General features: G+C 39.1%; 1 long non-coding RNA gene across 1 annotated transcript in view; it reads right to left on the reverse strand.

Moving 5' to 3' along the window:
* Positions 1–17,684: 17,684 nt before the first annotated feature.
* The window catches only part of LOC148775154 (uncharacterized), a 63,381-nt gene continuing 53,992 nt past the window's right edge, over positions 17,685–27,073 (reverse strand). Inside the window, exon 3 of the long non-coding RNA XR_016039477.1 lies at positions 17,685–19,336. This is a non-coding gene — a long non-coding RNA (uncharacterized LOC148775154). The remainder of the gene's footprint in view (positions 19,337–27,073) is intronic.

Below are 27,073 nucleotides of genomic sequence, written 5' to 3' on the forward strand. Positions count from 1 at the left end.
TGATCTTTCAGAAGAAACTCTGCAGGTCAGAAGGGAATAACAGAATATATTTAAAGTACTGAAAGGAAAATATTTACAAACAATATTACTGCACCCAGCAAAAATCTCATTCAAAATTGATAGAGAAATAAAAATCTTTTCAGACAAGCTGAGAGAATTCAAAAGTTGAGAGAATTCAGTACCACCAAATCAGCTTTACAACAAATGTTAAATAATCAAGAAATACAAGAGAAGAAAACAGATCCACAAAATCAACCCCAAACAATTAAGGAAATGGCAATAAGAACATATATATCAATAATTATTTTAAATTTGAACAGATTAAATACTCCTAACAAAAGACACAGACTGGCTGAATAGATACAAAACCAAGAGCCATATATACGTTGTCTACAAGAAACCCACCTTAGACCTAAAGACACATATGACTAAAAGTGAGAGGATGGAAAAATATATTCCATGCAGATGGGAAGCAAAATAAAGCTGGAGTAGCAGTCCTCATATCAGACAAAATAGACCTTAAAATAAAGAAGATTACAAGAGATAAGGAAGGACACTACATAATGGTCAAGGGATCAATCCAAGAGGAAGACATAACAATTGTAAACAACTGTGCATGCAACACAGGAACACCTCAGTACATAAGACAAACACTAACAGACATAAAAGGAGAAATTGACAGAAACACAATAATAGTAGGAGACTTTAACACTCCACTCACACCAATGGACAGATCATCAAAACAGAAAATTAATAAGGAAACACAAGTCTTAAATGATACATTAGACGAGATGGATCTCATTGATATCTTCAGGACATTCCATCCAAATGCGGAAGAAATACATCTTCTTCTCAAGTGCACATGGAACATTCTCCAGGGTAGTCCAGGTTTGATTTGGGTCACAGATCAAAACTCAGTACATTTAAGAAATTTGAAATTGTATCAAGCATCTTCTCCACCACAGCACTATGAGACTAGATATCAATTACAAGGAAAAGCTGTAAAAAACAAAAGTACATAGAGATTAAACAACACATTTTGAAATAACCAATGGGTTACTGAAGAAATCAAAAGGGAAATAAAAAAATTTCTAGAAACAAATGACAATGAAAACATAACAACTCAAAACCTATGGGATGCAGCAAAAGCAGTTCTAAGAGGGAAGCTCATAGCAATACAATCCTACCTCAAGAAAATATTGAATAGACAACCACACTTTACAACGAAAACAACTGGAAAAAGAACCAAAAAAGCCCCCAAAATTAGTTGAAGGAAATAAATCATAAATATCAGAGCAGAAATAAATGAAAAGGAAATGAAAGAACCAATAGTAAAGATTAATAAAACTAAAAGTTGGTTCTTCAAAATTGACAAACCTTTAGCCAGACTCAGAACAAAAAAAGAGAGAAGAATCAAATCAAAAAAATTAAAAATAGAAAAGAAGAGGTTAAAACAAACAATGCAGAAATACAAATGATTATAAGAGACTATTATGAACAACTGTATGACAATAAAATGGATAACCTGGAAGAAATGGATAGGTTCTTAGAAAAGTTCAATCTTCCAAGACCAAACCAGAAAGAAATAGAAATTATGAACAACCCAATTGCAAGCATTGAAATTGAAGCTGTGATCAAAAATCTCCCTGAAAACAAAAGCCCAGAACCAGATGGCTTCACAGGAGAATTCTGTAAAACATGTAGAGAAGAGCTAATGCCTATCCCTCTAAAACTCTTTCAAAAAATTGCAGAGGAACGAACACTTCCAAACTCATTCTATGAGGCCACCAGCACCCTGCTACCAAAATCAGACAAAGACAACACAAAAAAAGAAAACTACAGGCTGATAGCACTGATGAATATAGATTCAAAAATCCTCAACAAAATTTTAGCAAAGAGAGTTCAGCAACACATCAAAAAGCTCATACACCTTGATCAAGTTGGGTTTATTCTAGGAATGCAAGCATTCTTCAATATATGCAAATCAAGCAACGTGATACACCATATTAACAAATTGCAAGATAAAACCATATGATAATCTCAATAGATGCAGAAAAAGCCTTTGACAAAATTCAGCACCCATTTATGATTAAAACTTTTAAAATATGGGCATAGACGGAACCTACCTCAACATAGTAAAGCCATATATGATAAACCTACAGCAAACATTATTCTCAATGGTGAAAAACTGAAAGCATTCTCCCTAAGACCTGGAATAAGACAAGGGTGTCCACTTTCACCGCTGTTATTCAACATAGTTCTGGAAGTCCTAGCTACATCAATCAGAGAAGAAAAAGAAATAAAAGAAATCCAGGTCGTAAAAGAAGAAGTAAAGCTCTCACTATTTGCAGATGACATGATAGTATACATTGAAATCCTTAAAGACAGTATCAGAAAATTGCTAGAGCTAATCAGTGAATTTAGCCAAACTGCAGGAAACAAAATCAATACACAGAAATCACTTGCATTTCTATATGCTAACAATGAAAAATCAGAAAGAGAAATTAAGAAATCAATCCCATTCACCATTGCAACAAAAAGAAATAAATATTTAGTAATAAACTTACCTAAGGAGACAAAAGAACTGTACACAGAAAATTATAAGACACTAATGAAAGAAATCAAAGATTACATAAACAGATGGTGAGATATTCCATGTTCCTGGGTAGGAAGAATAAATACTGTGAAAATGACTATACTACCAAATGCAATCTACAGATTCAATGCAATCCCTATCAAATTACCAATGGCATCTTTCACAGAACCAGAACAAAAAATAACAATTAATATGGAAACACAAAAGACCCCAAATAGCCAAAGCAGTCTTGATAAAGAAGAATGGAGATGGAGGAATCAACCTTCCTGACTTCAGATTATACTACAAAGCTACAGTCATCAAGACAGTATGGTACTGGCACAAAAACAGAAATACAGGCCAATGGAACAAGATAGAAAACCCAGAAGTAAATCCAGGACCTATGGGTACCTTGTTTTTGACAAAGGAGGCAATAATACATAATGGGGCAAAGACAGCCACTTCAATAAGATGTGCTGGGAAAACTGGACAGCTCCATGTAAAAGAATGAAACTAGAACACTTCTTAACACCATCAGTTCAGTTCAGTTGCTAAGTCATGTCCGATTCTTTGCAACCCCATGAATCACAGCATGCCAGGCCTCCCTATCCATCACCAACTCCCAGAGTCTACCCAAACTCATGTCCATTGAGTCGGTGATGCCATTCAACCATCTCATCCTCTGCCATCCCCTTCTCCTCCTGCCCTCAGTCTTTCCCAGCATCAGGGTCCTTAACACCATACACAAAGATAAACTCAAAATGGATTAAAGACCTAAACGTAAGGCCAGAAATTGTAAAATTCTTAGAGAAAAAATAGGCAGAAAACTCGATGACATAAATCAAAGCAAGATCCTCTATGACCCATGGGGCTAGAGTAACGGAAATAAAAACAAAACTAAACAAGTGGTACCTGATTAAGTTTAAAAGCTTTTGCACAGCAAAGGAAACTATAAGCAAGGTGAAAAGACAACCATCAGAATGGGAAAAAATAATAGCAAATGAAACAACTGACAAAGGATTAATTTCCAATATATACAAGCAGCTCATACAACTCAATGCCAGAAAAACAATCCAATCAAGAAGTGGGGAAAGACCTAAACAGACATTTCTCCAAAGAAGACATACAGTTGGCTAACAAACACATGAAAAGATGCTCAACACTGCTCATTTTTAGAGAAATGCACATCAAAACTACGATGAGATATCACCTCACACTGGTCAGAATGGCCATCAACAGGTCTGAAAATGAAAGTGAAATTGTTAGTTGCTCAGTCGTGTCTGACTCTTTGCCATCCCATGGACTGTACCCCACCATGATCCTCTGTCCATGGGATTCTCCAGGCAAGAATATAGGAGTGGGTTGCCATTTCCTTCTCCAGGGCATCTTCCCAACCCTAGGATTGAACCTGGGTCTCCTGCATTGCACACCATCTGGCCCACCAAGGAAGCCCATCATCAGGTCTACAAACAATAAATGCTGGAGAGGATATGGAGAAAAGGGAACACTTTTGCACTGTTGGCGGGAATGTAAATTGATACAGCCACTATGGAAGATGGTATGGAGATTCCTTTAAAAACTAGGAATAAAACCACCATGCTGCTGCTAAGTTGCTTCAGTCGTGTCTGACTCTGTGCGACCCCATAGATGGTAGCCCACCCGGCTCCTCTGTCCCTGGGATTCTCCAGGCAAGATTACTGGAGTGGGTTGCCATTTGCTTCTCCAATACATGTGTGCATGCATGCTAAGTCATTCAGTCATGTCTGACTGTGTGCAACCCTGTGGACAGCAGCCCACCAGGCTCCTCTGTCCACAGGATTCTCTTGACAAGAATACTGGAGTGGGTTGCCACCATAGGACCCAGCAATCCCACTCCTAGGCATATACCCTGAGGAAACAAAAATTGAAAAAGACACATGTACCCCATTGTTCATTGCAGCACTATTTACAATAGCTAAACCATGGAAGCAGCCTAGATGTCCACTGAAAGATGAATGTTTAAGGAACATTCATTGTGGTATATACACACAATGGAATACTGCTCAGCCATAAAAAGGAATGCATTTGAGTCAGTTCTAGTGAAGTGGATGAACCTAGAACCTATTATACAGAGTGAAGTAAGTCAGAAAGAGGAAGATCAATATCATATTCTAACACATATACATAGAATCTAGAAAAATGGTACTGAAAAATTTATTTACAGGGCAGCAAAGGAGAAACAGACATGGAGAATAGATTTATGGACATGGCGAGAGGGGAGGAGAGGTTGAGATGTATGGAAAGAGTAACATAGAAACTTACATTACCATATGTAAAATAGATAACCAATGGGAATTTGCTGTGTGGCTCAGGAAACTCTAACAGGGGCTCTGTATCAAGCTAGAGGGGTGGGATGGGGAGGAAGATGAGAGGGAGGTTCAAACGGGAGGGGATATATGTATACCTATGGCTGAATGTTGAGGTTTGACAGAAAACAACAAAATTCTGTAAAGCAATTATCCTTCCATTAAAAAATAAATAACTTAAATAATTTAAAAAGTCTCCAACCCCACAGTGTGAAAACATCAATTCGGCATTCAGCCTTCTTTACGGTACAATTCTCATTTATTCTATACAGGACTACTGGAAAAACCATAGCTTTGACTAGACATATCTTTGTCAGCAAAGTGATGTCTCTGCTTTTTAACACACTCTCTAGGTTTGTCATAGCTTTTCTTCCAAGGAGCAAGTGTCTTTTAATTTCATGACTGCAGTCACCATCCGTAATGACTTTGGAGCCCAAGAAAATAAAATCTATCACTGTTTTCATTTTCTTCCTTTTCCCATCTATTTGCTATGAAGTGATGGCACCAGATGCCATGATCCTAGTTTTCTAAATGCTGTTTTAAGCCAGCTATTTCACTCTTCTCTTTCACCTTCTTCAAGAGGCTCTTAAGTTCCTTGCTTTCTGGCATTAAAGTGGTATCATCTGTGTATCTGAGGTTGTTGATATTTCTCCTGGCAATCTTGAGTCCAGCTTGTGAGTCATCCAGCCCAGTATCTCTACTTTTCCTCAAATCTGTTCCCTTTGCTCCCTTTGCTTCTGCAGTGGCCTCCTAAATGCTCTTCTCATTTTCACTTTCTCTGTTTGTGAATCCATTATCTCTACATCATTCTGAATAATCTTTCTCAAATATAAACCAGGCCTGTCTCTCATTGTTGTTTAGTTGTTAAGTCATGTCTGACTCTTTTGCAATCCCATGGATGGTAGCTCACCAGGCTGTCCATGGGATTTCCCAAGCAAGAATACTGGAGCAGGTAGCCATTTCCTTCCCCAGGGGATCTTCCTGATCCAGGGATTGTACCTGTGTCTTCTGTATTGGAGGTGGATTCTTTACCACTGAACCACCAGGGAAGCCTTGCTTCCTTCTCACTTAGAGTAAAACCTAAAGTTCCTGTCAAGATGGAGTAAACAAAGCCCTGAATGATAAGGCCCCTACTCAGCTTCACCCCCACCCCGCCCCTCATCTCACAGTAGGATGCAGGCACTCTGTCTCCCTTTCTCTTCTAGAATTTTCCTCCCTCAGGAACTTTGCACTTGCTCCTTTTTGCCTGGAGTAACATCCCCAGACACAACGGTTAGGCTGAGGCCTGGAGGACAAAAGGGAGCCTATTGCTAATATTAGAGATACCAAGGGAACATTTCATGCAAAGATGGGCACAATAAAGGACAGAAATGGTATGGACCTAATAGAAGCAGAAGATATTAAGAAGAGGTGCCAAAAATACGCAGAAGAACTATACAAAAAATATCTTCAGGACCCAGATAACCATTATGGTGTGATCACTCACCTACAGCCAAACATCCTGGAATGCATAGTCAAGTGGGCCTTAGGAAGAATTACTATGAACAAAGATAGTGGAGGTGATGCAATTCCAGTTGAGCTTTTTCAAATCATTAAAGATGATGCTGTGAAAGTGTTGCACTCAATATGCCAGCAAATTTGGAAAACTCAGCAGTGGCCACAGGACTAGAAAAGGTTAATTTTCATTCCAACACTAAAGAAAGCAATGCCAAAGAATGTTCAAATTATTGTGCACTTGCACTCACCTCACACGCTAGCAAAGTAATGCTCAAAATGCTCCAAGCCAGGCTTCAACAGTATGAACTGAGAACTTCCAGGTGTTCAGGCTGGATTTAGAAAAGGCAGAGGAACCACAGATCAAATTGCCAACATCTGTTGGATCATCAAAAAAGCAAGAGAGTTCCAGAAAAACATCTACTTCTGCTTTATTGACTAGGCCAAAGCTTTTAACTGGGTGGATCACAACAATCTGTGGAAAATTCCTAAGAGATGGGAATACCAAGCCATCTTACTTGCTTCCTGAGAAATCTGTATGTAGATCAAGAAGCAACACTTAGAACCAAACATAGAACAATGGACTGGTTCCAGACTGGAAAAGGAGTACATCGAGGCTGTATACTGTCACCCTGCTTATTTAACTTATATGCAGAGTACATCATGAGGAACGCTGGGCTGGAAGAAGCACAAGCTGGAATCAAGATTGCTGGGAGAAATATCAATAATCTCAGATATGCAGATGACACCACCCTTATGGCAGAAAGTGAAGAGGAACTAAAGAGCCTCTTGATGAAAGTGAAAGAGTGAAAAGTTGGCTTAAAACCCAACATTCCAAAAAACTAAGATCATGGCATCTGGTCCCATCACTTCATGGCAAATAGATGGGGCACAATGGAAACCATGACAGACTTTATTTTCTTGAGCTCCAAAATCGCTGCAGATGGTGACTGCAGCCATGAAATTAAAAGACGCTTGCTCCTTGGAAGAAAAGCCATGACCAACCTAGACAGCATCTTATAAAGCAGAGACATTACTTTGCCAACAAAGGTCCATCTACTCAAAGCAATGGTTTTTCCAGTAGTCATGTATGGATGTGAGAGCTGGACCATAAAGAAAGCTGAACACAGAAGAATTGATGCTTTTGAATTGTGGCATTGGAGAAGACTCTTGAGAGTCTCTTGGACTGAAAGGTGATCAAACCAGTCAATCCTAAAGGATATCAATCCTGAATATTCATTTAAAGGACTGATGCTTAAGCTGAAACTTCAATGCTTTGGCCACCTGATGCAAAGAACTGACCCTGATGCTGGGAAAAATTGAAGGCAGGAGGAGAAGGAGATGCCAGAGGATGAGATGGTTGGATGGCATCAACGATTTGAATGACATGAGTATGTGCAAGCTCTGGAAGCTAGTGATGGACAGGGAAGCCTGGTGTGCTACAGTCCATGGGGTCATAAAAAAGTCAGACGTGACTGAATTGCACTTATCACCAATATAGTCACTCCCTGACCTCCCTGTCTGCCATGCTTTTCTCTGTGTTTCAGTCTCACAATAACATTTTTTTCCTGCATAACACTTTTCTTTGAAAGATAATTATCTGTTCACTTATTAATAAATTGCTCCCACAAAACTAAGCACCCTGATAGCAAGATGCTTGTCTGCTAATTCATTCCTGTTTTCCCAGGAACTCACACAGCTCCTGCCACAGTTTTCATGTTCAAAAAACATTTGTTAAGTGAATTAATGAATGAAGAGTACAAATCCATAAGTAATATGCCAAATTGAAATCTCATGGCTCAAGGGGCTTGTGACTATCTCAAATTAATATACTGTGTTGAAGTTGAAAGTGAAAATGTAAATCACTCAGTCATGTCTGACTGTTTGAGATCCCATGGACTGTAGCCCACCAGGCTCCTCTGTCCATGGAATTCTCCAAGCAAGAATATTGGAGTGGGTTGTCATTCCCTTCTCTAAGGGATCTTCCTTACTCAGGGATTGAACGAACCCAGGTCTCCAGTACTGCAGGCAGATTCTTTACCATCTGAGCCACCAGTATGCTAAATTTAAATCTCATGGTCCCAAGAGGCCTGTGACTATCTCTGATTAATATAATATACTATAACATATGACATTATAACATACTATGATGTATAATGGGCTTCCCCAGTGGCTCAGCTGGTAAAGCACCTGCATGCTAGTGCAGGAGATGCAAGAGACATAGAAGCTCAGGCTCTAGAAAATTGGAAGAAGCTTTCTGTTGTCTTAAAGGCTAGGGCTGAGTTGACATGGCATCACTTCCAAACTACTCTATTGGTTAAAGCAGTCACAGCTCAGCCCAGATTCAAGGGAAGGAGAAATAGTCACCAGGTGTTGATGGGAAAGTAGCCAACTTCCATCTGATGCACTAATCCTGAGGAAAGGGTACAATCATCTCCAATCTTTAGATAAGACTACTGAGGCAGAGAGAGTTGGTAGAGCCAGACAGGACTTTGCCTTAATTTCTACACTGGTTAAGCTGAGATAGTTAATACCTTTTCTAATAATGTTTTACAGAGTAAAACAGTAAATGAAAATTGAGTAGCAATCATGTACAAAACATTGTACTCACCATAACAGAGGAAAAAAGAGGAATAAAAGCCTCTTGTTTTTTGTTTCTTGCTCTACACATGAAAATCACTTGAAGATAAAAATCTATAATGTACATTGATGAATGAATGAAGAAAATGTACGTGTGTATATATACATATATAATTGAATATTAGTCCTCCTTAAAAAAGAAGGAAACCCTGCCATATACAGAAACATGGATGAACCTGGAGAACATAGTGCTGAGTTAAATAGGGCAAATACTGCATGAATCCACTTATCTGAAGGATCTAAAATAGTCAAACTCATAGAAGCAGAGAGTAGAATGGTAGTTGCCAGGTGCTGGGGGAAGAGGGAAATGATGAGTTGCTGTTCAATGGGTAGAAAGTTTCAGTTCTATAATATGAATAAGTTCTAGAGATCTGCTGTTCCTCATGGTGACTATATTTAGCAATAGTACACTACGTACTTATACATTTGTTAATGAGGTAGATCTCATTTTAAGTGTTCTTACCATAATAAAAAGAGACATTTCCAAAAAAAAAAAAAGGGGGAAGAAGAAGAAGAGCTAAATAGGTAATAACAAATAGGTACTGTATAATACTAATTGTCTTTAAAATATTATATGATGATGGTGGGAGTAGCACAACAGCATGAATGTACTTAATGCCACTGAACCATACAGTTAAATATGGTTAAAATAGTATGTTTTATATTATGTGACTTTTACCAGAATAAAAAAAAATTTTAAGATATTATATATTTGTATAAGTGTATACCACAGATGGTATTTCAAATTCTTCTTCTTCTTCTTGTTTAGTTGCTAAGTCATGTCTGACTCTTTGAGACCCCACTGCCTGTAGCCTGCCAGGCTCCTCTGTCCATGGAATTATCCCAGCAAGAATACTGAAATTCTATCTCCAGGGGATTGAACCCACATCTCTTGTTTTGGCAGGTCAATTCTTTGCTGCTGAGCCATCAGGGAAGCCCTCTTTCAAATTCTTAAATAAAAGCAAACTTATGCTAGATAGATAGATGGACAGACAGATATTAGTAGATAGAGATATGAGGAATTGTTATCTGATGTAACAATATATGGGAGCAACACCAGACATGGAACAACAGACTGGTTCCAAATAGGAAAAGGTGTACGTCAAGGTTGTATATTGTCACCTTGCTTATTTAACTTATATGCAGAGTATATCATGAGGAACGCTGGGCTGGAAGAAGCACAAGCTGGAATCAAGATTGCTGGGAGAAATATCAATAACCTCAGATATGCAGATGACACTACCCTTATGGCAGAAAGTGAAGAGGAACTCAAAAGCCTCTTGATGAAAGTGAAAGAGGAGAGTGAAAAGGTTGGCTTGAAGCTCAACATTCAGAAAACAAAGATCATGGCATCTGGTCCCATCACTTCATGGGAAATAGATGGAAAAACAGTGGAAACAGTGTCAGACTTTGTTTTTTTGGGCTCCAAAATCACTGCAGATGCTGATTGCAGCCATGAAATTAAAAGACGCTTACTCCTTGGAAGGAAAGTTATGACCAACCTTGATAGTATATTAAAAAGCAGAGACATTACTTTGCCAACCAAGGTCCGTCTAGTCAAGGCAATGGTTTTTCCCATGGTCATGTATGGATGTGAGAGCTGGACTGTGAAGAAAGCTGATCGCCGAAGAATCGATGCTTTTGAACTGTGGTGTTGGAGAAGACTCTTGAGAGTCTCTTATACTGCAAGGAGATCCAACCAGTCCATTCTAAAGGAGATCAATCCTGGATGTTCATTGGAGGGACTGATGCTGAGGCTGAAACTGCAATACTTTGGCCACCTCATGCGACGAGCTGACTCACTGGAAAAGACTCTGATGCTGGGAAAGGTTGGGGGCGGGAGGAGAAGGGGACGACCGAGAATGAGATGGCTGGATGGCATCACCGACTCTGTGGACATGAGTTTGAGTGTACTCCGGGAGTTGGTGATGGACAGGGAGGCCTGGCGTGCTGTGATTCATGGGGTCGCGGAGAGTCGGACACGACTGAGCGACTGAACTGAACTGAACTGAACTGAACACCAGATTTAGCTTCCGGAGATCAGGTGCTAAAAGGGATTGTTAATGAATATGGGACCAGAAGAAATCACCAACTTTCTTGGGTCTCTTCATCTATTACACTAGATGACTGCTGGGTTTCCTCCTCAATTTGACTATCTATGATTCAAGATTTTAAAAGTACTTTTGTGATACTATTTACTAGTGCTACCGGATAGCTCCCTTTACCTAAAATAGCTACTTGATCCTGGTTCTAGCAGAGAAGTCTTATAGGCTATTTTAGGATGGAGCCACCCTTATGGGAGGAAAAGTACTCTGATTTCCCCTTTGTGACAGGTACACTTCATTCAATACAAGGTGTCTGTCTTGGTCAGCTCAGCTGGTGGTGGGTTATTTCAGCATAGGAGGTGTGAGGTGAGAAGAGGGATAATATGGTTATACCAGTACCAAAGTCAGAAAGTAATACTGTTTGTTGTTGTTCAGTTGGTAAGTCATGTCTACTCTGCAACCCCATGGACTGTAGCACGCCAAGCTTCCCTATCCTGCATTTCCCAGAGTTTACTCAAACTCAAATCCATTAATCTAGTGATACCAATCAACCATCTCATCTTCTATCACCCCTTTTCCTTTTGTCCTCAGTCTTTCCCAGCATCAAAGTCTTTTCCAATGAGTTGGCTCTTTACATTCTGTTTACTATGAATCTGTATATCCTGGGGAATTTAAATGCCAAAGCAGATTATTCACAAACAGCAAACACCACCTTCACCATCTGCTATAAGAAAGTATCATAGGCTGGGAGGCTTACACTGCAGACATTTATTTCTCACAGTTTCAGAGGTTGAAAAGTCCAAGGTCAAGGTAATAGTGCTGAAAGCCCTTGGTTCTTGGTGAAGGCCCTCTTCCTGGCTTGCAGACAGCCTCCGTCTCACTCTGTGCTCACATAGCCTGTCCTGGGTACACAGAGAGAGTGCTCTCTTCCTCTTCTTTTAAAGACAGTAATCCTATAATGAGGATCCCACCCTCACAACTTCATGTAAACCTTATTCTGTTCCAAAGGTCCACCTCCTAATACCATCACATCAGGGCTTAGAGCTTCAAAATACGAGTTTTGGAGGGACACGAACATTTAATCCACAGTAGTGTTTTTGTTCAATGACACCAAACGTCAAAACATTCACAAGAGCCATGGAATCTCCATTCTTTCAGGAAATGTGTACTATACCAAATTCTGTTTCCCGCTTTTTCTCCTCTCTCAGGAGTATAACATTGGAAGATCAAAATAATTATCACAGTAAAACAACATCAAACTTTCATTTTCCAAGCTAGTCACCACAACAAACACACATTCTTGGCTTGGGCTTTGAAGAGCTCCCTTCATTTCCTCTGTTACTGGCTATCAGTGGGTTTGGGTATGACACACCTTCTTTCTCACTCACAGCCATAAAGGCAAAGGGTACAGAGAGAGAGAGTAAGACTCACGAAGCCATGACTCATTTTTGCATCTTTTGGTTTTTGATCAAATGCCAACAGATGGCAAGAGATAAATAAATGAGTCTTCAATAATGGGCTATATGGAAACCAGTAACATTATGGGTGATTATTCAAGTTTCATTATTAATTTTCTTCCTCCTAAAATTGTAAATAAATGTCATACAATAGACAAAGGATATATTCCTAACACTTTCTGGGAGGAGAGAGAAGTTGCACTTTTCAGCTACATGTGACTTACTCACAGACATTGCAAGTAAAAGATGAGGTAATAACTGTTCACCATAAACCTGTGGTGTTTCAGATCACCATGGAAAATGTACATTATTTATGCAACAAACTATAAAATATATTTTTATTTCAAAACACATCCATTTTCTTGTCTTAATAGCAGTACAAATGGGGAAATGCTTTCTAAGATGACCCAGACCAATATCCTACACAACGTAACTAGGATACAGAGGTGGAAGGAACCTAAGAAAATCAGCCTCCTCATAATTATAAAAGAAGAAAACTATAGCCCCCAAATAAATGACTTGCCCACAACAACAGAGCCAATGAATGCCGGTTAGTCACTCAGTCGTGTCTGACTCTTTGCGACTCCATGGATTGTAGCCCCCCGGCCAGGCTCCTCTGTCTATGGGATTTCCCAGGCAAGAATACTAAAGTAGGTTGCCATTTCCTTCTCCAGCCAATGAATAGTTATGCCCAATAAGTAAAGGCCTCCAGAGTCCCAATACAAAGCCCTTGTCAGCATCCCTGATGCCTCTGGAAATGATGGTCTCAGCACTGTAAACTTTATACCCCTGGATCATGACATTTTGAAAAAAGATGAAACAGCAGTCCTCCTCTATGAGTATAACATCTAGAATGTAGCAGGATATTTTTAAGTATATTAAAAAACGACATCACATTGGACAAAAAATTTCTGAACTACCAATAGGGCAAAAAAAAAACAAAAAACATTGAGTTAGTTGATATTTAGTACTTGATCAGTAGGACAACCTTCACTCCCCCAATGTGTAATATTATTTGGCAAAATAAGATCCAGTTTATATGCTTTATGACATAATTTCCAGGAACTCATTGTGGTGAAAACTGGGGACTTTCTGCACCAGTGTGTTGGACAGTACCCTCCTTGACCTCATCATCAGCAATGTTGAATATGACTCTCCCCAGCAGTGTTATCAAGGTACCACTGATAAGAATGTGGTATGGTGACCCCAACAATGGTGGCCAGACTCTCAGCAATCTACTTCACCAAAAAGTACCTGCTAGTGATAAGACTATGCTCTTCATCTCTCTCTCTTCAGAGAAAAATTGAAGGTCTTTAACTGTTATTTACCAGGTTCATTTACGCCTCCAACTGTTGATCTTCCAAATTTGATAATGTAACTGAAAAATTAGGCAATTTTCTTTGTATTTAATGATCTGAACGGGACTAAGACCCAGGTGGTTTCTAAGCTCTTCATTCAATTATTTTATGAATTTTTCACTAATTATAACCCCAGTACCCAGATAAGCAACAAGGTAGCACAGGGAACTATATTCAATACCTTGTAATAACCTATAATGGAAAAGAATCTGAAAAAAGATAGATATATACACATATATATGTATAACTGAATCACTTTGCTGTACACCTGAAACTAACACATTATAAATTAACTCTGTGTGTGTGTGTGTGTGTGTGTGTATGTGTTAGTTGCTCAGTTGTGTCCAGCTCTTTGCAATCCCATGGACTGGGGCCCACCAGGCAAGAATACTGATGTGGGTTGCCGTTCCCTTCTTCTGGGGATCTTCCAGTCCAGGGATTGAACCGTAGTCTCCTGCATTGCAGATGGATTCTTTACCATCTGAGCCACCAGGGAAATTGTAAATTAACTACTTCAATTCTAAAAATGGTTAAGAAATTAAAATAAATTAAACTCCCCCTAAGTGCCTTCTCAATTACACATTTGTGAAATATCAGTCAGCCCATTTTATCTATCATGCTCAGGATTATGACATTCAGTTCAGAAGTCACATAATACAGGGAAAGGTGAGGACTTTGGAAAGTCTAGACTCAATCCCGGGCTTTTCTATTTGCAAGATGAGTACTTTGAATAAACCACAATCTACAAGAACTTTAGTTTGCTCTTTTATAAACTGGAGATAATTGCAGTATGGCAGAGCCAACACATGTGTTCACCAAACCCTTTTCTTTTTCTAATCAATGGAAAGATTGCATTTCTCAGCTTTCCAAGGAGTGAGCTAAGGCCATTAGACGTAGGATATGGAAAGGGAGATTTGATCTTTAAAAATATCCCATGGAGACACTCAGCTCTCTCTTCTCATGCTATGGTAGACTCAGAGGCCATGTGTCAAGATGTGCTCTATGCTTTCTTAGATTCTGTATTTGTCTACATGAAGTGAAAGTGAAAGTTGCTCAATTGTTTCTGACTCTTTATGACCCCATGGACTATACAGTCCATGGAATTCTCCAGGCCAGAATACTGGAGTGGGTATCCTTTCCCTTCTCCAAGGGACCTTCCCAACTCAGGGATCAAACCCAGGTCTCCCACATTGCAGGCAGATTCTTTACCAGCTGAGTCACAAGGGAAGCCCATTAATCAGAACCAAATGGCCAAAGTTGTTTATATCTCCCCTGTGACCCAGCTTTCTTGAGTGCACAATAATTACATCACAAACCCTCCAACCAATCCCAAGTCCTTATATTTAGCTGCCTTCTTTATCTAACTCTCATATACTAGGCCAGTATTTCTCCCGCCCTAAATCACTCAGGGCCAGGTACCAGAGAACTAGAGACCAACCCTATTGCCGAGCCTACCAACATAATGAAAACCAGTCCTAAGCAGTTTCCCTGTCCTGCTTTGCCTTTCCCACAGAAAACACGATAAAGATTCTGGACCTATGTGTTTTCCCTTATTCCTGCTTCTGCCTCTTAACTAACTTTGGTGCTTCCCCATGTGTCCCTGCATGGTAAGTCAAGGTTCTATTTCTAGGGGAACTGGGAATAATGACAAACTTTTCTTTCAATGGCATTGATCTCCTTTGTTGTCACTCAGTCATCTTTATAAATTAAGAGCCAGGCAGCAATCAAGATGATAGTCTCATAAGATGAAGAATCCTTCCTGACCAGCATTGGACTTTACACGACTGGATGATAAATGTTTGTTTTGCTAATGCACTGAAATTTTAGGGGTGATTTATTAACAGCTTAGTTGAACCTGTCCTGACCAATACAAAATCCTAGCATTCCCAGTGTGTTTCAATGATTAGGAAAAAATAATGTGGCTCAGAGGTTAAAGCGTCTGCCTCCAATGCGGGAGACCCAGGTTCGATCCCTGGGTCGGGAAGATCCCCTGGAGAAGGAAATGGTAACCCACTCCAGTATTCTTGCCTGGAGAATCCCATGGACGGAGAAGCCTGGTAGGCTACAGTCCACGGGGTCACAAAGAGTCGGACACGACTGAGCGATTGAACGGAACGGAACGGAATGTACATACACTATATACAGTTAATGGTATAAAGTAGGAACCCCAAAAATGGTAGTTGTTATGATGATAATTCAAAAATGTCTAAAAATATTTAAAATGTATCAATAATGTCTAAAAGTATCTACATATATAAATAATGCCTAAAAGTATCAACGATGTCTAAAAGTGTCTAAAAGCAAGTATGATGTTTATTACTCCATCAAGTGAAAATAGCAAAACAAATTTCATCAAATATGGAGCATATGTTTGAAATATTGACTTACAACAGAGATTGTGGTGTACCAAAAAATACACTTTGGCAATTTGTTCAAAGAGATGTTCACAGAAAGTGTAAACAAAAGACTCATTCCTTGGAAGGGGCACTCCCTGTGCTAGACTTCACAGAACACAACAATGAATTCAAACAAAAACCCATGTCAAAACACAAGGACAATGCTATGAATAATAGGCATTGCTTTGCTGTTTCTTGTTACATGGACAACCTACATGGCCAGGATGATTTACTTTAATGATGCAGGCAGGCCACTTAGTTTGTACAACTCTTCACAGTTTACAAAACACTGTCACAAACATTCTAGTAAGAGCCATATGAAATGATCAGAGAAGTGATATGCTGTTGGAAACAAAAGAGAATCCCCCTGTGTACAACTACTCACTTCATATGCTATTTCCAGAACTTAAAACCTTTTTTTTCTAACAGGAAAAAATTAGAGGCAATGGGGGACATTAGGATCCATACAAGTAACCTACAAACTTGCTACTTACAGTATATCTTTGGACCAATATCATTGATAACACCTGGAGCTTGTTAGAAGCTCAGAAACTCAGGTACCATTCCAGACCTGTTGAGTCACATTCTGCTTTTCAGCGAGATGTCCAGGTACTTCCTATGCTCATTAACACTTGACAAGTGATACTTTAAAATGGTATCTCTAAAATTGTGTGCCTGAGATTTGCAAACCTCTGAACTGAATCAGGGAAAACAGCATGTAACCTCACAAAAATAAGACTACAATATGACTGCAATTAATGAACCTGAAAATTCAACCATGTTAGTGTTTTATATCTGAAATTGAAAACTATTAACGGCACTGGAGACAGATTACTTGAAGCCTAGAAATAAGAAGCCTAAAAAGCATAGTTTTGCCTAATGTTTTCTATGGCATTTGATAAAGATAGTTCTAACCTACCAACCCACATGTTTGTTCTAGGAGATGATGAGTGCATTTGATCAAAGTTGAACACCTTACATAATATCTTCATAGTCTAATTTTGTCTTTCTTTCAACTTTCTGATTATAATTTTACAACCCAATTTATATATAATTTTTTTATTTTTTTATTGGAGGCTAATTACTTTAGAATATTATATTGGTTGGTTTTGCAATACACTGACATGAATCCGCCCCGGGTGTACATGTGTTCCCCTCCTTGACCCCCCCTCCCACCTTCCTCCTCCCCATATCCTCCCTCTGGGTCATCCCCGTGCACCAGCCCCAAGCATCCTGTATCATGCGTCGAATGTGGATTGGTGATTCGTTTCACATATGATAATATACATGTTTCAATGCCATTCTCCCAAATCACCCCACCCTCACCCTCTGCCACAGAGTCCCAAAGACTGTTCTATACACCTGTGTCTCCTTTGCTGTCTCGTATACAGGGTTAAGGTCACCATCTTTCTAAATTCCATATATATGCGTTAGTATACTGTATTGGTGTTTTTCTTTCTGGCTTACTTCACTCTGTGTAATAGGCTCCAGTTTCATCCACCTCATTAGAACTGATTTAAATGTATTCTTTTTAATGACTGAGTAATACTCCATTGTGTATATGTACCAAAGCTTTCTTATTCATTCGTCTGCAGATGGACATCTAGGTTGCTTCCATGTCCTCGCTATTATAAACAGTGCTGTAATGAACATTGGAGTACATGTGTTTCTTTCAATTCTGGTTTTCTCAGTGTGTATGCCCATATATAATTTTTAGCATTTACATATAACACTACCCATTTATTTTTACAATTTTACTCTCCCCAATTTTTTTTTCACATGAAGAGAACTGACCAATCAGAACAAAACATTCTACGTTACCAACAACTGTACTTTCCATTACAACTTAGTATACTGTCTGCCTATTTTTAAAATCAGTCAATTTGAGTAGTTTGCCCTAGCAAACAAGTGTACCTGTGTCCACTATTAAAATTTTCTGGACATTGATGACCACTTCCTAGAAGCATGACTGTGGTTATGGTGGAATGATATGCCTGAATAATGACAAACACATTAAGCACTCAGAGCATATAAATGTTTGCCTCTTCTATTCTTACAGTTATTATTATCTTCATTTCACAGATGTGAAAACAGGAGAATAAAATCATTAAGCACTTGACTAAATTATGAGGTGACAGAAATAGCATTTTAATCCAGGCAATCTGACAATAAAGCCACCTCTCTTGACCACTTTGATATATTCCTTCCATCCTGTCTCTCTATAATTATTACTTATTGATGTCTTCCTCTTTACTTCCCCTAACCATCATTTTTGGATTAAATTCAAAAACATTAACAGAACTAAATAACCAGGAAATAGAGCGCTTGATAAAACAGATTAAAACTCCAAGCCTCAGTAACTAACTCTTTCACCTATGTGACCGAGTATGCTCCCCTTAGGCATACAGGTTAAACCACAGATATGCTAGATCCTAAAAAATATACTGTCTATTTTGCACCTCCTTGGATTTGCTTCCCCTGGTATTGAGAACTGAATGGTACAGAAGCCTAGACTGGATAGGGCCAGGGAAGGGCAAGGAGACAGAATTACTTCAGTAGGGGCTTAGGCAAAGAGGAGTCTCTAACTCCATAACAAGTAACTATATTGGTCTTTGAATCAAGGATTCCATAGAAATACTAAATGTGCTTTGCCTTACTTGAACCTCATTGAATATATTTCTCTTGGGAGGAATGTCTGGGTCAGGAGCTTCAGTTACAAAGAACTCTAGGATTTGCAACCCTAGATCTCTGGCCAAATACCAGTATTATCCACATGACAAACACAATAGAAATAGTAAATCATTTACAGATTTTTAAAAAACACTGGTAAACTGAAGCATAAAGATATTTACCTCCATTCCTGTGAGATGGGCAACATGAACCTGGAACAAGTTCTCTAAGGTGTCTCCTAGAATCTTTATAGCCCTCCACTACAGATGACTAGAATTGTCCAGTGACTTGTCCTTGGGACATCAGATCTTTTTTGATCTGATCAACATTTGTGATCTTTTCTCTGCTGAGAGCACCTATGAGAAACAATACATTTCCATAGTTACAGTAATACTCCAAATAAGATTAGTATAAAACTACACATCTTCTTCAACTTCAATGGGCTAACATCCCCATAAACCCATCATACGTTGAAAATATCCTGGGTCAGTTCAGTTCAGTTCAGTTCAGTCGCTCAGTCGTGTCCGACTCTCCGCGACCCCATGAATCACAGCACGCCAGGCCTCCCTGTCCATCACCAACTCCCAGAGTTCATTCAAACTCATGTCCACAGAGTCGGTGATGCCATCCAGCCATCTCATTCTCCGTCGTCCCCTTCTCCTCCCGCCCCCAACCTTTCCCAGCATCAGAGTTTTTCCTAATACCCCTAACCTCCCAAATATCATAGTTTAGTCAAGCCTGTCTTAAATGTCCTCAGAATGCTTTCATTAGCCTACAGTTGGCAAAATCATCTAACACAAACCTATTTTATAAGTGCTGGATATCTCATGTTATTGGATACTGTAATGAAAAACAGAATGGTTGGCTAGGGGCAGATGGTTGTTAGTTTATCAGCTGTTCACTCTCATGATAGTGTAGTGACAGGAGCTGTGGCTCATTCCCACTGGCCAACATCATGAGAGTATATCATACTGTACATCACTAGCTGAAGAAAAGATCAAAATTCAAAGTAAAGTTTCCACGAAATTCGCACTGCTTTTGCACCACTGTAAAGTCAAAAAATTCTAAATCGAACCATCAAAAATTAAAAACTACCTGTGCATGTTCCGACTCCCTGCAGTACAAAATAATGAAACCATGCTGCTCAGCATTTGTAAATATGCCAAATATATGTCATTGCCTCAGGGAGGAAAAAAAAACAGTTCAGTAAAAATGAGCAGCAGTGTAAGACTTCAGTATAAACTTAAACTGAACTTGAACGTGTAACCCGTTCTGACATGCCTAATGAGTAATAACTGGGCTTCTTTTCTCCTCCTGGTTCTTGGCAATACCAAAGAAACGAAGACTGATTGAACAAGCAGTAACAAATAACTGCAGTCACTTACCTCATTCTATGTTTGTTAGAAAAGTGAAATAGTTTAGTTTGTTATGTATTTATAATTTTTTAACCAATTTCCCATTGTTTCCAAATATTTGTCATCTATCTATCTATCATTATCTAGAAAGCATTAGGATAACTTCCCAAGAGTGAGGAGGAAGTTGTTTGCACATGATTCCCCTGGCAAATAAAAATAGTAACATTTAGGGTTAACTAAATTCTTTACAAGTATTGATTATGGCAATTGATGGGTTCATTCACTTTAATGGCAACCCACTCCAGTATTCTTGCCTGGAAAATCCCATGGACAGAGGAGCCTGGCAGGCTTCAATCCATGGGGTTGAAAAGAGTTAGACACAACTTAGCAATTAAACACCACTAAGCCTCTAAGTTTGTATTTACTCAATATTTTTTTAGAAAGTAGATTTAGAATTTAAAGCATGCAAAGTTAAATAAATCATCTATTTTTAGCTTGATCTGGAGTATAAATATGTCTGAAAAAAATGTATTTCTGACAGCTTATTTTCTGCATTTATGAACCACTGCTTCACTTTTTCAAAGATTTAATAGTTTACGAAGCTTAAAAATTACTGATTTCTAGGCAGAAAATCAAAGCACAAGACACTGTGATAAACGATAGAAGATATGTCCATGAAACATTAAGAAGAGACCAGAAAATTTATAGTAGCCAACACATGGGAGCAACCTAAGCGTCCATTAACAGATGAATGGATAAAGAAAATGTGGTACATATATATAATGGAATATTATTCAGTCATAAAAAAGAATGAAATAACGCCATTTGTAGCAATAGGCAATGGCAAGCCACTCCAGTACTCTTGCCTAGAAAATCCCATGGATGGAGGAGCCTGGTAGGCTGCAGTCCGTGGGGTCGCTAAGGGTCAGACACAACTGAGCGACTTCACTTTCACTTTTCACTTTGACACATTGGAGAAGGAAATGGCAACCCACTCCAGTGTTCTCGCCTGGAGAATCCCAGGGACGGGGGAGACTGGTAGGCTTCCGTCTATGGGGTCACACAGAGTCGGACACGACTGAAGTGACTTAGCAGCAGAGTTTATCATACTAAGTTTATCATTCTAACACCTCATGCGACGAGTTGACTCACTGGAAAAGACTCTGATGCTGGGAAAGGTTGGGGGCGGGAGGAGAAGGGAACGACAGAGAATGAGATGGCTGGATGGCATCACCGACTCTGTGGACATGAGTTTCAGATATTCAGAATGATAGTTAAAAACAATTCAGTGTACAGATTCACTTCAATAACTACTAAGACCAGCAAGAAGGAGTTTATATTATACCTGGTATAACTGGAAGCAAAGTTGAAATAAACACATACATTTATATCAGTGAGAAACAATTATTATTTCAAATTTCAAGAACTCACGGAACTAAATCAATGCATTGAATATAATCATTATCACCAGACTGGCATTCATGAGTTTACTTTTTCACAAAGTGTCTGATTCCCATACCATTGCTAACACTGGGTGCATGTGTATGTGCCAGGTCGCTTCAGTCGTGTCCGACTCTTTGCAACCCTGTGGACTGTAGCCCACCAGACTCCTCTGTCCATGGGATTCTCTAGGCAAGAATATCAGAGTGGGTTTCCATGCCCTCCTCTAGAGGATCTTCCTGACCCAGGGATCGAACCCACATCTCTTACATCTCCTGCCTTGGCAGGCAGGTTCTTTACTACTAGAGCCACCTGTGAAGCACTAAAACCATGGGTATTGCTTTTTAACTAAAAATTTTCCTACTTGCTAAGAGCAAAATCATATTATCTTATTTTTATTTTCAGTGCACTTGAACACACTTTTGCATATTTCTTGTACTTTTATATTTGTCTTTGAAATTTCCTGCTTATGCCTCCTGCCCATTTTTCTGTTGGAATATTCATTTTTCTCTTATTAATCTATAAAAACTTTCATATATTCTGACTACTTATATGCCACATATGTTGAAACATAGTTTTCATGACTGCAAATTTGTTTTCTGATAGATTCCAACAACTCTGTTCTATTTGAGAGCTGTGTAACTGTGTTATAGACTATTCAGGCTCAGAGCAACAGATCTGTATCTAGCTAACCTAACACACTCATTGGCTTTCAATGGATCTTCTGTTTACTCCAAAGAAAGAAAGCACCCCAGGCTCACACCTCAGTCCTCTCCTTTTCTCTCCCCCGCTAAATTTTCCTTCAGAAGTTCATATACTCCAGTAGTTCTCACAACTCTAAGTTGATAATTTATAAATCTAAGTCACAGTTCCAGACATGGTCTACCCAACAAGAGAGTAGTATGAGATTTCAGAGTCAGAGGTTTCATCTGCCTGACGAACCCTTTCATTAAGATTCCATTCATTCGTTCACCCACTCAAATGCATACAGCATCTCTTGAGCATACCTAGTACCTATGAAGTATTGCAATGTTTCATCATCTCAAATTCAAAGATTTGAAACTAAAGTCACCTGCTGCCCCATAAACCATCCTTCCTCTCCAAATTCCTTTCTTGTTCATTGTATCCCCAACTTTCTGCTGCTGTATCTGAAAATGTCATGACTCTTTGCTCTCTGTTGTTATGACATGCAACCAGTCTTTGTTCATTTTTCCTCTAGTGGCTCAAACTCTTTTTGTTTTCTTCACTGAACCGCCACTCTGGTCCATGTTCTCAGCATCTGGCACCCATTGAACAGCCTTGATATCCTGTTGACCTCACTGATTCCCACCTGTTTACCACTTAGTTGGTTTTATATCTTGTGCTGGATTGTTCTTCCTGCAGGATGGCTCTGAAAATACCCCTCCTCTGTTCAAGAATCTCAAGTGCTTATTCTGCCTGAGTAGATAAGCCCAAATCCACCTGCCCCTCATCAGAAGTTTCTAATAAGCCAATTCTACCAACCCAAACTCATCTCCCCCTACTCTGTGTCAGAAACACAATGTTAGTGTTCTGTCTGATTATCATTCAAACACCATCCACCCAATTCTTCACAACACAGCTCAAGTCTTCTCTCTTCCAGGAAGTTGGCCCCAACTAAAACCATATTTAATTTTCTTAGAACTAAAGCAGACTTCAGAGAGCACCCTCAAGGACTCTGAGGCTCAAGAAATCTTAAATCTTGTGCAATAAAAATTTATCAAACACTCATTATACACAAAACCCTGTGCTAGGAACTGGTGGTGAGAAAAATAAGTAGATGTGACCCCTCCTCTCAAGGAGCTCATGCCCATTGAAGTGGACAAGTACATTTCAAAATATATCATTTTATTAAAACCTGGGAAGTTCTAGGTTGTAGGTAAACATAGTGCTATGAGAGTGAGAAAGGGAGGCATTTAGTCCAACTAAGGTTTCCAGGAAAACATCCCAGAGAGATATCATGTGATAAGAATGTTAAAAGGTGAGTAAGAGCTATTAAGACAAAGTAAAATGGGTGGAGAGTTTGAGACAAAGGAAACTAAATAAATCCAGAGACACAGACAATGGGGAACTAGAGGAACTAGAGGCAGTATTATTAGGCTGCAATGTTGAGAACAAGAACTGGTGAGAGATAACTCAGGAATCAACCAGAGGGAGTAAGCCAGGCATGGAGGGCTATGTAAACTATAGTAAGAGCTTTGCACTCTGATCTATAAATGATGAGGAGCCACTAAAATTGTTTAAAGAAGAAGGTTAAATGATGTGGTTTTGTAGAGTATTCTCTCTATATTGTAGAGGCTAAATTATAGGGAAGCAAGGAGACTGACTACATACTACAATGCGCCAAGAAAGAGAGGCTAAGGGCCTGTGCGACATCCCTGATCTAAGGGACAGGGCTAAAAAGACAGATCTGAAAAAATATTTAAGAGCTAAAGCTGCTGATTGTCTAGACATAGAAGCTTTAGGGAAATGAGAAATCTCACATGACTCCTTAAGTCTCTGGTTTGGGTAACTCGATGGTGGTGCCAGTAAACTAGCAATAAAAAAGCCACGTGGCACTGTAAGGGGGGGGGTGGGGCTTGATGGCAAGGACTGAAGGTGGTGAGTGGAGAATGACAGTCAAAGCTAAAGAGAAAACTTTGGCCTTGATCACTGTTCCACTGATGGATAAAATAATGACAATGATGAGATTGCCCAAGCAAAGTGTGCACAGACAGAATTTTAAAAATTTAATTATCTTAATTGGAGGATAATTACTTTACAATATTGTGATGGTTTTTGCCATACATCAACATGAATCAGCCACAGGTTTACATGTGTCCCCCCACAACCTGAATCCCCCTCCCAACTCCTACCCCCATCCCTGTGGGTTGTCCCAGAGCACTGGCTTTGAGTGCCCTGATTCATGCATTAAACTTGCACTGGTCATCTATTTTACACATGGCAATGTATATGTTTCAATGCTATTCTCTTACATTGTCCCACTCTCGCCTTCTCCCACTGAGCCCAAAAGTCTGTTCTCTACATTCACGTCTCCCTTGCTGCCTTGCATGTAAGATCATCGTTACCATCTTTCTAAATTTGATATATATGTGCTAATATCCAGTATTTGTTTTGTTTTTCTGACTTACTTCACTCTGTATAATAGCCTCCAGCTTTGTAACCCTGGGATACACTAATGGTCAATGGATATGCACAAAAGGAAGAGTTCATGAAGACCAAAAAGGAATAACCAAGGAATTAGGAGGACTACCAGGACGAATTGGAGTCAAAGAAGTAAAGGCCAGAGAGATTTAGGATGGGGTGTATGGATAAGGACTGCAGAAGCATCCTCTGGCATGGCAATGTAAAGTGCACTGATGACCTGCAAAAGCGAATATGGACTCCAAACAGATGAGCTGAAGAGTAGACGAAGTACAGACATGGCAGTGTTAACTTAGCTGAGAAGGAAAGAAGAAGAATTAGAACACAACTAGTGGGGAGGCAGGGCCAAGAGACAGCTGACTAAGGCTAAAGGGAAAATTATTATAGAGGCAGATAGTAAACTAGCCATTATTTAATTCATTGCTTTATGGAGAACAGAGAACACAGTATAGACAATTCATTACCAAATATCTTTTTCAGTCACAAGACCAGAAGAGAATAAAGTCACATGCACTGGCACTGATTTTGCCAGAATTCTAACCACTTCTTTGTGTACAGGAAGATGATGAAGTTTCTGCTCCTGCCAGGAACCTGATGCTCGTCAAAGTGGTCAGGCATCTCCTGGAATAACTCAACTTTGGGGTGTAATGATTTGCTTTCTGGAAGCTGGGCACCACTATTTCTGTGAGGAGTCACTGCACCACCATGTGGCCAATTGTGAGTTTTTCTCAACTTTCTCCCACGGGTAGTCCTGGTTTGAATAACGAAAAAAAAGAATTCTGCAGCTAGCGTGACCTTCAGTTCAGTAGCTCAGTCGTGTCCGACTCTTTGCGACCTCATGGACTGCAGCATGCCAGGCTTCCCTGTCCATCACCAACTCCTGAAGCTTGCTCAAACTCAGGTCCATTGAGTCGGTGATACCATCCTCTGCCATCCCCTTCTCCTCCTGCTTTCAATCTTTCCCAGCATCAGGGTCTTTTCTAATGAGTCAGTTCTTCCCATCAGGTGGCCAAAGTATTAGAGCTTCAGCATCAGTCTTTCCAATGAATACTGATGCTATATAGTTCTGGTTTGAATCACAGAAAAAGAGAATTCTGTAGCTGGGGGAGACCTTAGGGGCACTCTTCTTATCATACAGAGAAAGACTTGCTTCATTTTTCAAAATCTCTTTTTATTTTGACTTGCATATTATATCTTGTGCATATGTGAGGGATTGCCTGCATACAAACATATATACACAGATATATGTTTTATATACACATACACAATCTTTAAGTATTCATTTAAACCAAAGAATAACATTCTTATCAGATTCCCTTGTTTTAAGTTTAACATATTGATGAAATGCAGCAACTTGCACTGATCTTTGTTTCTAAACTAATCTTTAGCAACAATCATATTGCTAGGAGGTTAGTATGATATTTTGTGTAAACTGAGCTATTTCAAATTATATTCTTTAAATGTATGTGTGCTCACATGGAATGGTGAAATAGGAAACAAGCCTTAGGATCAATTATCTTAAGATATAAAACTCAGGGACTTTCCCTGGTGGACCAGTTTTAAGACTCTGCTCACGGTGCAGGGGGCCCGGGTTTGATCTCTGTTCAGGGATCTAGATCTCACACAATGCAACTAAGAATTTGCCTGCCGCAACTAGAAGATTCTGCGTGCAGCAATGAAGATAACTAAGACCATTCCATAACTAAGACCTGGCACAGCCAAATAAATAAATAAAAATATATTTTTAAAAAAAGATACAAAACTCAGTTCTATGTTATCATTTTGCTTTTCCATTTATCATTTTCTCTGATGATCTGAGTAACAGATCATAAAGAAAGCTTGGAGATTTCATAGGGGAAAGAAAAGTATTAAAAATCACTCAAAATTCCATAGCCTAATAATAACCTTTAAGATTTTGGCACATTCAATGTTTTCTAAATGTTTTAAGTTAAACATATCAAACTAGTCATTTTAACGTAGCACAGAGGACAATAGTCAATATTTTACAATAACCTATAAGGGGAAATAGTCTGAAAAAGTAAATATATATACACACACATGCACACACACACATATATATATCTGAATCACTGTGTTGCACACTTTAAACTAACATAACATTGTAATTGATTATAC

This window comes from Moschus berezovskii, chromosome 17 (genome assembly GCF_049115385.1).
Source record: "Moschus berezovskii isolate FMDL1 chromosome 17, NW_MosBer_1.0, whole genome shotgun sequence".
NCBI lineage: Eukaryota > Metazoa > Chordata > Mammalia > Artiodactyla > Moschidae > Moschus > Moschus berezovskii.